The sequence below is a fragment of the Oryctolagus cuniculus genome, chromosome 3 (genome assembly GCF_964237555.1).
Source record: "Oryctolagus cuniculus chromosome 3, mOryCun1.1, whole genome shotgun sequence".
Taxonomy (NCBI): Eukaryota; Metazoa; Chordata; class Mammalia; order Lagomorpha; family Leporidae; genus Oryctolagus; species Oryctolagus cuniculus.
This window is the reverse complement of record NC_091434.1, coordinates 103,374,413-103,389,780: the sequence shown is the minus strand read 5'-3', so window position 1 is coordinate 103,389,780 and position 15,368 is coordinate 103,374,413. Positions and strand designations below refer to the sequence as shown.

Below are 15,368 nucleotides of genomic sequence, written 5' to 3'. Positions count from 1 at the left end.
TTTCCACGTTTCTTTGTCTTGCAAACTTTTGCTGAAAATTGGGCATTAGAGAAAAAATGTCACCTCTTCTAGTTTTTCCATACAAGTATGGAAAACCATAACTAATTAATAGACCCTTGAGCCTTGTCAACAACCCAAGGTGAAGGCTTAAGTTCATTGCATGTGTTCTGAACATTTAGGCATCCTATTTAGGCATGTGTGCATGTATTTTCACTTTGTTGTTTATTTATTAAAATATCCTCAGCTACTTTAATTGTGTTAATTTCCAAAAGAATTTGTTTGTAGTATTTTCTTGGGGCCTCAGATGTTCTACAGAATTCCCTTGCCCATAGTATTTTACTCAATGTGGTGCTGATTTGCAGTCCCCTGTAGATTTTACGTACTGCTCCTCCCACCATTGCCTTTTAACTTGTAGTCTGAGAGCTGAAATGTACTACTGCCTTTTGTCTGAGCTCTTGAGTCCATGGCACTGGAGAGATAGATGCAATGAGAGATAGTAAAAATACCTTTTTTTCCTATTGTTTTGAATGTGGCTTTTCTGAATTGAGTGTTCATATTATTTCTTTAGCTCATTGGTTTCTAGAATTCTTGCAAGGTTATTTTATTAAATATATACTTCATGTTATTTGATGTTGCCATGATGAAACATGGCCTCAAGTTTTCTATTCTGCCATCTTGCTGACATCACTCTCAACTCTCTATTCAAAAAACGTTTCTCAAATATGTTATTATCTTTTAATTATCAGACTTTATAAACACAAAACCTACCAAAAAGTGCATATTAGTGGAAATATTCTCTACATTTTCCATCTTACTTAGACCCTAGTCTCCTGCAGTGCTCTTCAATTCTGAGTATATATTTGACTCATAAAGGGAGTTCTTAAAATTATTAGGACAGACCCTGTACAGACAGTGATGAAGTCAGCTAGAATTGAGTAAAGCTTATCATAAATTAGGTGTCAGAGCCTTGCTTCAGAACATATTTCTAGTCTCTGCAACTGTTCTTTGGCTTCCTCTCCAAGAATATCTCTAATATTAGATGAGAAGTACATCATATACTCTAATTCTTTCCTAAGTTTTTGGTGTCATTTCCTATCCTTTACAGTATCATGGATTCATAAATAATTTGTTTAAATGGATTATATCGCAATTCCATACCCCAGAACCAGTTTTATTATCTGGATTTCTTATTCATTTTTCTGCGAGTGAGATCTCTATTGATAGTGGCTGTCCAGCAATACCTAGATACTTTAAAAGTGGTGTGCTGATGTTTTCCTCCAAGAGATAGGCAAAAACATTCATTTCAGAAGCCAGTATTATTCTATTGTTCAAACTTTCTGAAATTACTTTCCTATACAGATGACTATCATTGACTCTTGGATCTTCATGAAATTCTAGAAACCAACCAAAAATCAAATCTGTTTTTCATTGGTCTGATTTTTTGGACAAACTACAGGTATAAAAGTCTGTCTAGACCTGTCTTAGTTGTATCTATACCAATACAGGGACTAGATGTATTTTCATCTTTCAAACTTCTTCAGTATTTCATCTTATAGGTTATTTTCTATCTTGCCCATAAATATTTTGAAATCAACTTACAGTGTACATGTTAGCCACCTAAGTAACATAATTACTTATCATTAATTGAAAAGAGAAATTAATTTTTACAATATAAAATTTCCTCCATTAATTCTTCATATAATGAAGTGAGGAAGGCATATAAGGAATTGATGATAAAATATACATTATTATTCATAGTATAAATTATAAGTTAAATTATAATACTTTGGCCAAAGCCAATAAAACAATCCAATTCCAGATTTGTCTTGATATTCATGTTATTGGTCATTCCCTGACAGATCTCTGTGCTTCCTTATTTAAAATCAGTTTTAAGAACCCTAAATGAAGGAACAACTGAACATTCTGAATTAAGCATGCAGATAATTGCACATGCAGCTAAACACTTTTGCTTTTGATGGTGTAAGTGGCCAATTGTGCTGATAATTGGATAGATGTAAGCACAATTAGGCAATTATAAACGCAATATCTTGCACAACGCACTTTTCTAAACACTTCTAATTGTATTCATGAGTGATAGTATGGTATACAAATTTATTCCCTCCCTAAAAAAAAGTTAAACCCAGGAAAGAATGTATTCTATGAAATATAGGGTCCTTTTTCAATTACAATTAGGGTTAATGAAGTAACATTTTATTAGGCCACATTTGAATGTGAGGTGAAAATTATTAGCCAGATTGATGGTTTATATAGCAATAGCTTAACTACACAAATCATATGCTCTTATGTTTCTGCTTATCATAGTTCCATTTATATTTTTGCAAGATATAAAATAGCTTGTAAATCAGGTATCTTTATTTGATGGTTATGATGAAATACTCCTTCAATATCATTGTTTTAACAATTCAAAAAATACTATCTGCAAAAGATATAATAAAAATATATGGAAAAGCAAGGAGGATATGATGCCATTGAGATATGAAATTTCAAACAGAAAGAAGTAATTGATAAAGGCAAATTAAACAGAGGTTGAGTTCAGTGGAGACATAAATGTCCATCATATTTAGAGATCTGGAGGCTCTTTATGATTTTAATGTGATAATTTTAAGAATCATGAAGCAGAAGCAAGAATTCAATGGACTGAAAGTGATGTATGAGGTAAGAAAGTGATAATAATGAGAATAGACCACTATTGTTAAATTTGTATGAGAAACACAGTAGAGAGATTTAGTTACTATAGGAAGTTTTAGATTCAGGCTAGGAAAACTTTATAGGAGTTTATAAGTAGCCTAATGAGGGAGAGGGTTGGAGTTGAGAGAGAAAAGGGAGAGAATCTAAAGGAAGACCTAGGAAGTACAGTCAAAGACACAAGGAAGAGATGGAAGATTGCCCTTGAATGTGAGAGGCACTGCGTCTTCTAAGAAAGGAGAAAAAGATTATTAAGAGAACAATGTAAATAAAGTATAGTTGTGCAACAGGATCTTCTTGTTTGAGAAAAATGATGCTTGATTGTTTTCTGTCTGCTGAGTGTTAAGAGGGTGCAGAAACAAAGAATGAGGACTGTGATGATGAAGAGACATTGGAGAATGTGTAGGCCAAAGACACAGTGCTTGACTGAGCCTGGAAGACACATGCTGCGTGGAAACCGTAAACATTTAATATTGTTTTTTATAACATTTCTTCCCTTGAGATTAGTATCATTAATATTTTATTAATACTAGAAGAAGAGATCTTGTTAATGCTTGTAATATGTTCTTCCCATATTTGTGACATTTAGATTTTTGTCTGGAAAAGGGTTTGCTGGTCATTGGTGTCGAAAGACTTCTGGAAAACTGAAGTCAGAAAGTTATCCACATTTCAGTTGTTGAGCACCTACTCTTGATTACACTTATATTATTCAAATGATGCAATACTAATTTGCTGTTTTTATCCTCTGTGGCACATGCACAGGTGGTTGGAAGTCTTAAAATAAATGTTTTCTAGGCTGGTGTTGTGGCATAGTGGGTATAGCCACTGCCAGCAATGCCAGCACCCATATGTGGATCGGTTTGTCTTCTGGATGCTCCACTTCCAATCCAACACCCTGCAAATGGCCTGGGAAAAGTCGCAGAAGATGGCCCAAGTGCTTGGGACTGTACTACCCTCATGGGAGACCTGGAAGAAGCTCCTGGCTCCTGGCTTTGGCCTGGCCTAACCTTGGCTATTGTGGACTTCTGGGAAGTGAATCAGTGGATGGAAGTTTTTTCTCCCTCTCCCTCTGTCTCTCCCATTCTCTGTAACTCTAACTTTCAAATAAATAAATAAATCTTTAAAAACAAATAACTGGGCTGGTGCTGTGGTACAGTAGCTTACTCCTCCACCTGCGGCGCCAGCATCCCAGTTCTATTCTTGGCAGCTCCTCTTCCAATTCAGCTCTCTGCTATGGCCTGGGAAAGCAGTAGAAGAAGGCCTAAGTTCTTGGGCCCCTGCACCTGTGTGGGAGACCCAGAAAAAGCTCCTGGCTCCTGGCTTTAAATCAGCTCAGCTCTGGCCGTCGTGGCCATTCCATTTAGGGAGTGAACCAGCGGATTGAAGACCTTTCTCTCTGTCTCTAACTCTCTCTGTAATTCTACCTCTCAAATAAATAAATAAAATCTTTAAAAATAAATAAATAAATAACTTTTATGTAACTTTATTGCAAGATCTTTTTGTGTTGAAGGTGGGAGGGAGTGTTTATTCCAATGGAAGATATTTCAATATTAATCATGAACACTGTAACTTGCCCTTCCTTTAGTATTTCAGTAACTGTCTCATTTATATCATTTTTTGTATGATAACAGAGAAAAACATTATAAGCTGTGAACTTAGAAAGAAATGCAAAAGTTATTTGAGGCCTACAAGTGCCACAGATATATTTTAGTTTAAATATTAGATGCACTCTTTCAAGTGAACCATTAAAATAAGCTTCTTTTTAAAGACAAAGGAAATGCATATAATAGTGGGTAAAATGCTTATAAGTTGATTTTTTAAAAATATTTTTTTTCCAAATAACTTGTCCCAACATGCAGGTGAGTCAGGGGTTATTCTTGGAGTGACAGACAATATGTGCAGAAAATATATCTTGGTCCCAGAGTTATGAAATGGGGATTTGAGGCTCAGTGTTGACATTTACTAAATTTCATTTTAGAACAAGTCATTTAACCTGAGTCGGAATTTCTCAAATGTAAAAACAAGGTTAATACATTTTATCTAGGGTGATTGAGTAGAAAAAAATAATTACATATTTCTGAAAGCATTTGTTGAAATGTAATAATATATGTTTTTTTATTTGGGGACTCACATAAAAAAATTCATCTGTAATCAATTTGTTCCTTTACATTTTTGCCAGGGTAGATGTTTTTTTGTACCAGCATAGGCAGTTCAAGCCTAAATCCATTATAGGCATATTTTTGTAAAAATTTACTTGTTTATTTTGGATGCAGAGTGACAGAGAGGGAAAAAGATCTTGCACGCACTGGTTCACTCTATAAATGTTCCACAACAATCGGGCCTGGGCTAGCCAAAGCCAGGAACTAGAAACTCCATCTTGGTCCACCTTGAAAATTGTAGGAACTCAAGTACTTGGACAATCACCCACTTTCTCCCGGGTGCATTAGCAGGAAGGTGGATCAGAAGTGGAGATGCCAATGCTTGAACCCGCATTCTGATAAGGAATGCAGGCATCTCAAGCAGTTGTGTAACCTGTTGTATAACAACACCTGCCCTTGTGAGACATATTTTTATTTTAATTATATAAAATATTTTAAAAATCTGAAAAATGAAGAAAACAATAAATGTAATCCACAGAGCCATGGTCCTCTCACTTAGATGTATATCCTTATAGGAGTCTTCCTTTAAGAGTTCTATTACTAGGGCTGGTGTGGTGGTAGAGTATGTTAAGCTGCAACCTATGATGCCGGCATTCCATATAAACTCTGATTTGTGTCCTGGCTGCCCCACTTCTGATCCAGCTCCCTGCTAATGCAGCTGGGAAAGCAACAGAAGGTGGACAAAGTGCCAAGTAAATAAAATAAAATTTAAAAAATGAGTTCTATTACTGTAAACTTAACTCGCTATTTTTTAAAACTTTTTTTACTAATATATTTTCATTTTATCTGAAAAGCAGAGAGACAGAGATAGTCAGAGATCTTCCATCCATTAGTGCACTCCTCAAATGCCCAAATCTGTCAAGGCTAAAATAAAACACAGCTGGGAACTCAATCTAGGTCACTCTTTAAAAAAAAATCTATTTCATTTATTTGATAAGCAGCGTGATAGAGAGAGTGAGAGACAGAGAGAAAAAGAGATATTCCAACTGCTGGTTCACTCCTCAAATGGCCGCCGAGGCTTGGCCAGGTAGAAGCTAGTATCCTGGAATTCCATCTGGGTCTCCCACATGAGTGGCAGAGGCCTAAGCACTTTGCCATTGTCCACTGCTTTCCCAGGTACAATAGTGTAGAGCTGAATTGTAAGTGGAGCAGCCAGGACTCGAACAGGCACTCCAATATGGGACACCAGAGTTGCAAGCAAGAGTTTATCACACTGTGCCACAATGCCAGCCCTTTAACTTGCTATTTGTTTATATATTTCTTTAAAAGACAGTGTCTTTTGGTGTGGATTATCAGCCATTGAACACGCCACAGGAGATGTCCATGTCCCACCTCAGAGTGCTTGGATTTGGTGCCTGGCTCTGGAATCGAACTCCCTGTTGATGTGGATCTTGGGAGGCAGCAGTGAGTTCCTGACTTCCACTTGGCAGAGCTGGAGTGAGTTCCCAGCTCTCAGGGTTGGCTCCAGTCCAGCCTAGCCATGGTGATCTGCTGCGGAGTGTCCAGCAATGGAAGAGCTTGCTCTTTCTCTCCCTCTGTCTCTTTCCCTCTCATTTCTTTTCTTCCTTTTTACAAAAAGACAATGGTTTTTAAAAAGTCAATGAGAAGAATAAGTACTCTAAACTATTCTCCCTAGAAAGCTATTGTATTACTCTGTTATATGATACTATACAGAAGTACTTGAGACCTGATAACTTTATAAAAAAAAGTTCATTTAGCACATAGTTCTGTAGGGCAGGGGCTCACATTTGGTGATGGCCTTCTTGTTGGCAAAATTCCACAGTAACAGCAAGACAAGGGGCATGTGTGCACGACTCTCCCTCTTCTTATAAAGCCACCAGTTTAATTATAGAGGCTCCAAGGCGATGCCCTAAATCAATCAGGAAAAATACTATTCATCCTCCAATTGTCCCACCATAAACACCATGGTCAGATTAGCTTTCCACACTCTTAATTCCTCACAGTGGAAATTAAATTTCCACACAAGACCCCTTGCAGTACACAGTCAAACAACATGCAAACTGCCGCAACTCTATTTTCCATAAGAATTCAGATCACCACTTACCTTAGAACTCCCCCAGCCTACCTAATACTAACGTCTTTATTGGAATCTAGCACTCTACTTTAAACTGTCACTTTAAAAACTGTCACTTTAAAAATTGCAGTTCCTGAGGGCTGGCACCGTGGCATGGACAGGTAAGCCCCGGTCTCTGACAGCAGGATCACATATGAGTGCTGGTTCAAGTCCCATCTGATCCACTTTTCCAGCTTCCTGCTAATGTGCCTGGGAAAGCAGCGGGAGACAGCCCAAGTACTTGGGCCTCTGCCACTCACTTAGGAGATCAGAAATGGAGTACAAGGCTCCTGACTTCAGCCTGGCTCAGCCCTGGCTGTTGCAGACATTTGAGGAGTGAACTAGTTGATGGAAGATCTCTCTGCCTCTCTATCTCCTCTCTCTATAACTCTTTCTTTCAAATTAAAAAAAATCTAAAAAAAAAAAAAACACTTTATTCTCCAAGTTGGAGCAGTTGCTATCTTCCTGTGCTTTGGTAAAGAAATGGTGCCATGGCAGGGCTTGTAATATTTGTGATATGAGAGAGATCATTTCATGGCTAGTTGGGCAAATGATAATGTAGGCAGAGCACATCCACAAATTGGATAAACAGATGGGCTTTTATTGCCGGAAATAATTTGTTCTTGGAATGAACATCTAACACTGGTGACTGTCACATCCTGACAGCAGAATGACATTTGGGATTAGAATCAGAACGACCTGGCACATTTCTGAAAGATGGAATCTCTGAAGGAAACGAGTAGCAATTATTTATTAATATAGTAAATTTAGTACATTATTTGTTTCAAATCAAATTCAAGATATTTTCATTCCTAAATATGTTATCTTTTTATAAGCAATGAATTCCTGAATTCTCAATGGTACTAAAATTAATCTTAGTTTATACATTATACAAGACTACAATCAGAAGTATTTCATTATAGTGAAACCCATGGGCTGGATTAAAACTCTGATGTGACATTCTAATACTCACTTAAGAATGGTCTGGAATCGTCAACATTTTAGATACGAGAGGCAATTTTATTATATTGGTTAATGTGAAAATTTTGAAGTTAGGAACTATTTCTAACGTATTCCATGTATTCCATTTCTGTTTTCCAAAGTACAGTGTTATTGTCATAAACAGGCTGGATTAGGATTTGAATGTATGAGCAAAGACTTTGAGTCTGCTGGAGGGAAACAGAAAGGAAATACTCAAGGACATTGGCACCTTTTGACTAAGATTCCTAAAACATAGGAAATAAAGGCAAAAATAGACACGTGGGATTGTATCAAACCAAGAAGCTTCTGCACAGCAAAGGAAACAAGAGAGTAAAGAGAGCGGTGGGTGTGGTGTTGTGGTGAAGCAGGTAAAGCTGCCACCTGCAATGCTGGCATCCCATACAGACATTGGTTCAAATCTCAGCTGTTCCACTTGCACTCAAGCATTCTGCTAATGACCTGGGAAAAAGCAGCAAAAGATGTCCAAAGTATTTGGACCCCTGCCACCCACATGAGAAACCCAGATGAAGTTCCTGGCTCCTGGCTCCAGTCTGCTCAGCCCTGGCCGTTGCAGTCATCTGGACAGTGAACTAACAGATGGAGATCTCTCTGTCTCTCCCTCCCTCTTTGTAACAGGGACTTATAGATAAATAAACGATCTTTAAAAAAAGAAAGAGTGAGAAGACAATTGAGAAATAAGAGAAAACATTTGCATGTTATACATCTTATAATGATTTAGCATCCAGAATATGCAAGAAGTTCAAGAAATTCTGCAACAAAACAAACAATCCAGTTCAGAAATGGGCAAAGGATCTAAAAAGACATTTTTCAAGGAAGCAATACAGATCTCCAACAAACACATGAAAAGTGCTCAGAATTACTAACCATTAAAGAAATTCAAATAAAAGCCATAATGAATTTTCATCTTGCTCCAGTTACAAAGATTATTTTCCAAAAATAAAAAAAAATAATGAATGCCTGTAAGGACATGGAAAATATTGGAAAACAGTGTGGTGGCTTTTTAAAAACAAAAATAGATCTACTATATGACCCAGCTATCCACTTCTGGGAATGTATCTGAATGAAATGAAGTCAGTGTATGATAGAGATCTCAGCATTCCCAAGTTTATTACAACCCAATTCACAATAACAAAGATATGGAATCAGCCTAGATGCCCATGAATGGTTGCCTAGATAAAGAAAATTTGATGTATATGAATGACAAAATATTACTTAGACATAAAAAGAATGAAATTATTATATTTACAAAAATAAATTGAATTAGCCATCACTGCAATAAGTGAAAGGAGCCAGACACATGTGAGGGTTAATATATACTATAAATATAACTATATGTATTGTTAATAATCTGTGGGAGCCATTCTATTTGGAAAACAGATATTTATAAACACTGTCTTCACTGAATTATATCTCTGCATAATAATCCTTGCTTTATCATCTTTGTCATTAATTCCACATGATTAGATATTATCACTACTTCCAAGAAAATAGCATGTGTTTGTATGTAAGTGATATTTACACTTAAAGTAAATGTAGCAAAATGTTATAAATCATTAAATCTTTTTGTACTCATTGAGCTCTTCTTTCTATTTTTCTGTATGATTTGAAATATTTTTGAATCACAAGTAAAAAGTAAAACAGATTTTCAACAACTCCTCTTGTGGATAAATGGGTCGTCGGGTGCCATAATCATTCCCCCAGTAACCATCGCTGTTGAATTTGAATACCATTTTCTTTGGTGCCTGAGCTTCCTTGAATTGTGAAATCCTAGTTACAAAGGCGTCATTCTTTAGTTCATTCACTCATTAGCTATATTTTGGATTCCTACTGTGTGCTCAACAGTGGAAACACTGCAAGAGATTGATTGCTGTTCTAAGATTACAACCTGGTAGTCTGATATTATGCACCAAAAAAATCTTGGAACAAGCCTCCAAAGTACTTATGATAGATGTCTAACTTACAGAGAAAGTTAGTAGATGGAAGGAAGAAAGGAGAGAGAAAAACAATGAGAAAAAAAAGACCAGGAGAGTAAGGGGTAAGCATCAAACCAGTCAGTGAATTCAAGTGTTGGTCTTGACGATGTATCAGGCACTGTAGCTAGATCTCAGAGCAGCAATGGTGAACAAGAAATATTTGGTTGTTAACCTTGCAAAATTCAGTTAAGGGAAAAACTCACAAGCTAGTTGAACAGAGCCCCAAATGTCTGAAATGAATAGGCTACTCACGTAATTGATGATGTAGAAATCAGTCTTTACAATGTCCTCAAAAAACCTAATTAACCAAACAAACCAACCTAAAAGAAAGTAAAACATAACATCCTGAGTATCTACAATATGCCCGACATTTTTTCAACACCATCTTTTGAATCCTTTTTAAAGTGACTGTAAATTTTATTTTGCAAATGACAAAACTAAGACTCAAAGATTCAAATTTTTTTACCTAAATTATATTGTCATGTAAGATTAAGTAGGAATTCAAAAGGAGATTGCTGAGTTCTGATTTTTCTTAACTGTTTGCAGTCACAATAAACCTCTTACACAAAAGGAAATGAAAAGGTGCAGAAAGTTTTGTTCTGAAAGAATCTTGTATTTCAGTATTTGATTTTTAACAATGCAATGAAATAAAATGAAGTAGTGAGATGAGAATTCAAGAGAAAATATAAGTACAATTGTAGCTTTATGAAAGCATTTATTGCTGCTTTTAATATAAACGCTCAGCTGATTTTCTGAGTGAAATCGTCTGTTTTCTGTTAACCTTCCCTTTGTCAGCATAATGCCTAACACAGCTCTGTACCTACTTACAGATGTCCGTGATCCAGGAAAGAAATGACCTCTACCAGTACTGTATAGATAGACAAAGTCTGCCAGGATTTTCAAATGAGAGAAATTACATTCTTTCTGGTCTTATATAGACAGAATGATGGATTATAGATTTATGTATTAAAGCTAAAATAGTTTGAATAACATAAATGCTACCAACATATTGTCGGTAATAATAAAATCAGCACCCAGAGTCAGATTGAAGGAAAAAAAATCTAAACATTATAAAGAAATTTATCTGCCAGTCTATGCTGGGAGAAAGTCAATAAAAGTTCAAACAATAAAGTGATACTAAATCTCAATTACCCTTTGTGGTACCATTAAAATGATTATGTAGTTTCATTTATTTGGGAAAGCATATTGATGTTTTTTTCCCTTTTTGGATCTGGTATTTACTTAATGGGGTAGCTGTAGAATAAAGATCTTTGTGGGGTTTCAGTATTTCTGGGATTCTATTTAAGGCATCTTTCCCCTCACCAAGTGCTGAATTTGTTGAGCACGTAATAGGAATTTATATTTAGCCCTTCAGACAATAAAATACCCAAACTGTGTACAACTGATGGAAGGTCAAAGCCAATATGAATAAATCAGTATGCAAGAGTAGGCTAAATCTTAAAGATTATATATTAGAGTAGTTCGTCCATTTCCCCCCCCCTTTTCCCTCCAGCTGTGGGAAGTGATCCAATTTAAGTAGAAACTTGGTATATAGGAATTTCAATAATCAGATTGTACATATAAAATAATACATGTTTATGGGTCATTTCTAGCAGTGTGTCTCAGAATATTGATGGCTTGCAATTTCTATGAAATTAAGAAAAGAACAAGCAGATAGAGTCAGGTAAAAGGCAAATAAGTGTTTACATTGTCAGAAGTTTTTCTGTATAATACATGAATACTTTATGTGTACAATGCATGGAGGGAGAGAGAAAATTAGAAAATCTTACCATAGAGAGCTATTTGCATGCTATATCAATAAAATGTATATTGTATGAATGAAAATTACTTATATGTTAATGTGTTTAAAATACACATCACAGAAGGGGTATGACATTCCATCTTAGAAAATGTAAAATTATATAGGAAAGCTCATAAAATTACAAAATATATCTATGCCAATTTAATGATTTAAAAATTGCCTTAATCTGGGCCAGCGCCGCAGCTCAATAGGCTAATCCTCCACCTGGCAGCGCTGGCACACCGGGTTCTAGTCCCGGTCAGGGTGCCGGATTCTGTCCTGGTTGCCCTTCTTCCAGGTCAGCTCTCTGCTGTGGCCCGGGAAGGCAGTGGAGGATGGCCCAAGTGCTTGGGCCCTGCATCCCATGGGAGACCAGGAGAAGCACCTGGATCCTGCCATCGGATCAGTGTGGTGCACAGGCCACAGCGCGCCAGCCATGGCGGCCATTGGAGGGTGAACCAACGGCAAAGGAAGACCTTTCTTTCTCTGTCTCTCTTTCTCACTGTCCACTCTGCCTGTCCAAAAAAAAAAAAAAAAAAATTGCCTTAATCTGTTACACAGAAATATATTTTTAAAAATCTATAGAAACTAAAATAGGTAGATTTAGTAGTGTCTTATAACACTGAGATTTTCTTCATTTGTTAATAGTCAAAAAGGAAAATTCTGTATTAACCAGTGTATTAGTCTTTGCATGTTAGTTCATGGATTTTTTTTAAGTTAGTTTTTTTTTTTTTTTTCTCATCAGCAGCCTTCTTAACAGAAAACATGATGTAATTAAATAAAAATAAAGATATTTCAAGATCCTCTAGAGAATGAACTGACTGTTGTTTCCTTCAAAATTTTCAATACAGTATATTTTCATTGTTAAAAATGAGTAATTTCATGAGCCAAACATTGTAACATTTATAATTTTTCCCAGGATGTACCTATTGCCAAATTTTGGTAAGCTTTCTTCTGGACTTTTATTCCTAACATACAGCTAGTTTTATATTTTTATAGGACAAGGCAGTGTGTGTGCATGTGTGTGTGTGACTATCACTTGTAATAGTGTTATTAATTGTATTTATGGGTTAATAATGAGTTATGCAATTGATATTCTATAAAGAAATTTAAGCTGGACAAGCATATAACTCAGGTCTCTGAATTGACAGTAGAGCCTTGTGAAATAACCAGAGAACCCAAGTCCAATGTAACTGATATTACAATTAATTAAAAATAAAAATAGAAATAAAAAATCATGATGCCAGCCCATCCAAATTCACCCATCACTAAGTGTTGTCTAATGATTGCTATTTCATTAGCACCTAAGCCAAAATAACTGTGACTATTTAGGTTGGTAAAAGAAAGTTAATGAAAATTAACCATGCTATAGAATGCTTGAATATTTTCATTTGATCTGAAAAAATAGGCAAAGACACATGAGTATCCCCTAAGTACCAAGATTATTGTCAATTTAATATAAGTTTATAACTCCTTAAAAACTGAATGATTAGTGCTGAAATGTGTTTTTAAAAATAATAGAGAGTGGGCCCAGTGCTGCGACATGGCAGATAAAGCCGCTGCCTGCAGTGCCAGCATCTTATATAGGCGCTGGTTCGAGACCCGGCTGATCCACTTTCAATTTCTCTGCCTCTGCCTCTCTGTAACTCTGTCTTTCAAATAAATAAATGAATATGTTAAAACATAATAGGGAGTAAAATAATAGAGAGTACAAAATAGGGTGGGATAAATACATGCACACAAACTAGGAGTAGTTGTCCCTAGTTGGAGGAGGGTTGGGTGCCAGTAGATTGTTTTTCATTTCACATACATATCTTTGATGTTGACTTTTAACCAAATCCACCTAGATACACATAGATAGCTCTTTTTACTGTTTGATATTTCATCTTGTTTTTGAAGATAAGAAGTGAAATTCATTAATTTTGACAACTTCTTAACCATCTTATTATTTTCTAAGGACTGCAATAACAAATCACCACAAACTGGGTAGCTTAATACAGCATAAATGTTGTATTACAGCTCTGGAGGATACAAGCCTGAAATCACGGTGTCAGTCAAGTACATTTCTTCTGGAGCTTGAGGGAAAACGTGTGCCTGTCTGTCTCTCATCACTTCTGCTGGCACTCAGCAGTTCTTGACATTCCCTAGCCCGCACATGGGTAGCTCCAAACTCTGCCTCTGGCTTCACATGCCCTTCCTCTCTGTGTCTTCTCCTTTTCTGTCTCAGAAGAGAATAGTCATGATTTGATTTATGACCCATCCAAATCCAAGATGGTCTTTTTTAGAACTTACCTTATTTATATGTGGAAAATCCCTTTTCTCACATAACGGCACATTCTGAGTCCCTTTATGGAATTTTCTTTGGGAAAGTAGGACATTTAACCCACTACAAAGATTATTTCTTCAAATATTACCTATTATTTTTTATTTCTCTAGAATTTAATGAATTAAAAATAATTAAGCTAGTTTTTTTTTTTAAGATTTATTTATTTACTTGATACTACACTTGATCTTAGCCAAAAGGCCAAGAAGGGATTATTTATTTACTTGAAAGTCAGAGTTATACAGCTAGAGTAGGAGAGGCCGAGAGAGAGAGAGAGACAGAGAGGTCTTCCATCTGCTGGTTCACTCCCCAGAAGGCTGCAATGGCCGGAGCTGCGCCCATCTGAAGCCAGGAGCCAGGAGCTTCTTCCGGGTCTCCCATGTGGGTGCAGGGGCCCAAGGACTTGGAAGTGAAGCAGCCGAGACTGGAACCAGCGCCATGTGGGACGCTGGTGCCGCAGACAGGGGCTTTAACCCGCTGCACCACAGCACTGGCCCCAATTAAGCTAGATTAAAAAAGAATTAAATGAGAATTAGATGTCAGCACACTATCATTGGAGTCTCACATTCAATCCCATAGTCCCCATGTCCATCACTGTGTGTCCAACTTTGTTGTATTTTGTGTAACTTCTACATAGGTGATAGCTTTTGATACCCATCAAGGTACTCTGAGTTCGGAGTAAGAACTTATCCAGCTCACGGTTCTGGACATCAGCACTTTGGTATGTGTGCAGGTGGTTGATACTTCACTTATGCACTGATCATAGCTGATATTAGGTAGGTGTGTTCTTGCTTCAGTGGTCAGTTGGAGGATCTATCAAGCTGAGTGCTTTAAGGCAGCTATAACTTGAACAACTAGAACTACTGAGCCTCTTTCCCTTTAATCTCTCATCATTCAGCATCTTACCCCAGAAATATTTGTGTCATACCAGTAGAGTTCCATCATGATAAGCAGTAGTTTTGTTAAGCTTTTTTGAAACTTGCATTTGTAACTAGCACAAGATTAAGGCAAACACATTCTCTTGTCGAAATTAAGTGACAAAGCCAGAGTTTATTTTTGCATTTTAACTTCAACTGCTTTTTACTTATAAAAACTAGAATATGTTTCTAAACTGTATGTCAATAGGGTTCCTTTTGTGTACTGTGTGTTAAATTACATTTAATTTTATCATTGCACTATAAGAGACATATAACCAACTGCACATGTTAAGTGTACAACAATAATTGTATATTCCACTACATGGATATGCTATAATTTGCTTATGCACTCAACTATTAAATGATGTTCTGAGTATTTCAAGTTTTTGGCTAATATTTTTGAAATTCTGTTA

General features: G+C 36.3%; 1 pseudogene; it reads right to left on the bottom strand.

The window, feature by feature from the left end:
* Positions 1-14,167: 14,167 nt before the first annotated feature.
* On the bottom strand, positions 14,168-14,251 carry LOC127491952 (U2 spliceosomal RNA; annotated as a pseudogene).
* Positions 14,252-15,368: the final 1,117 nt, after the last annotated feature.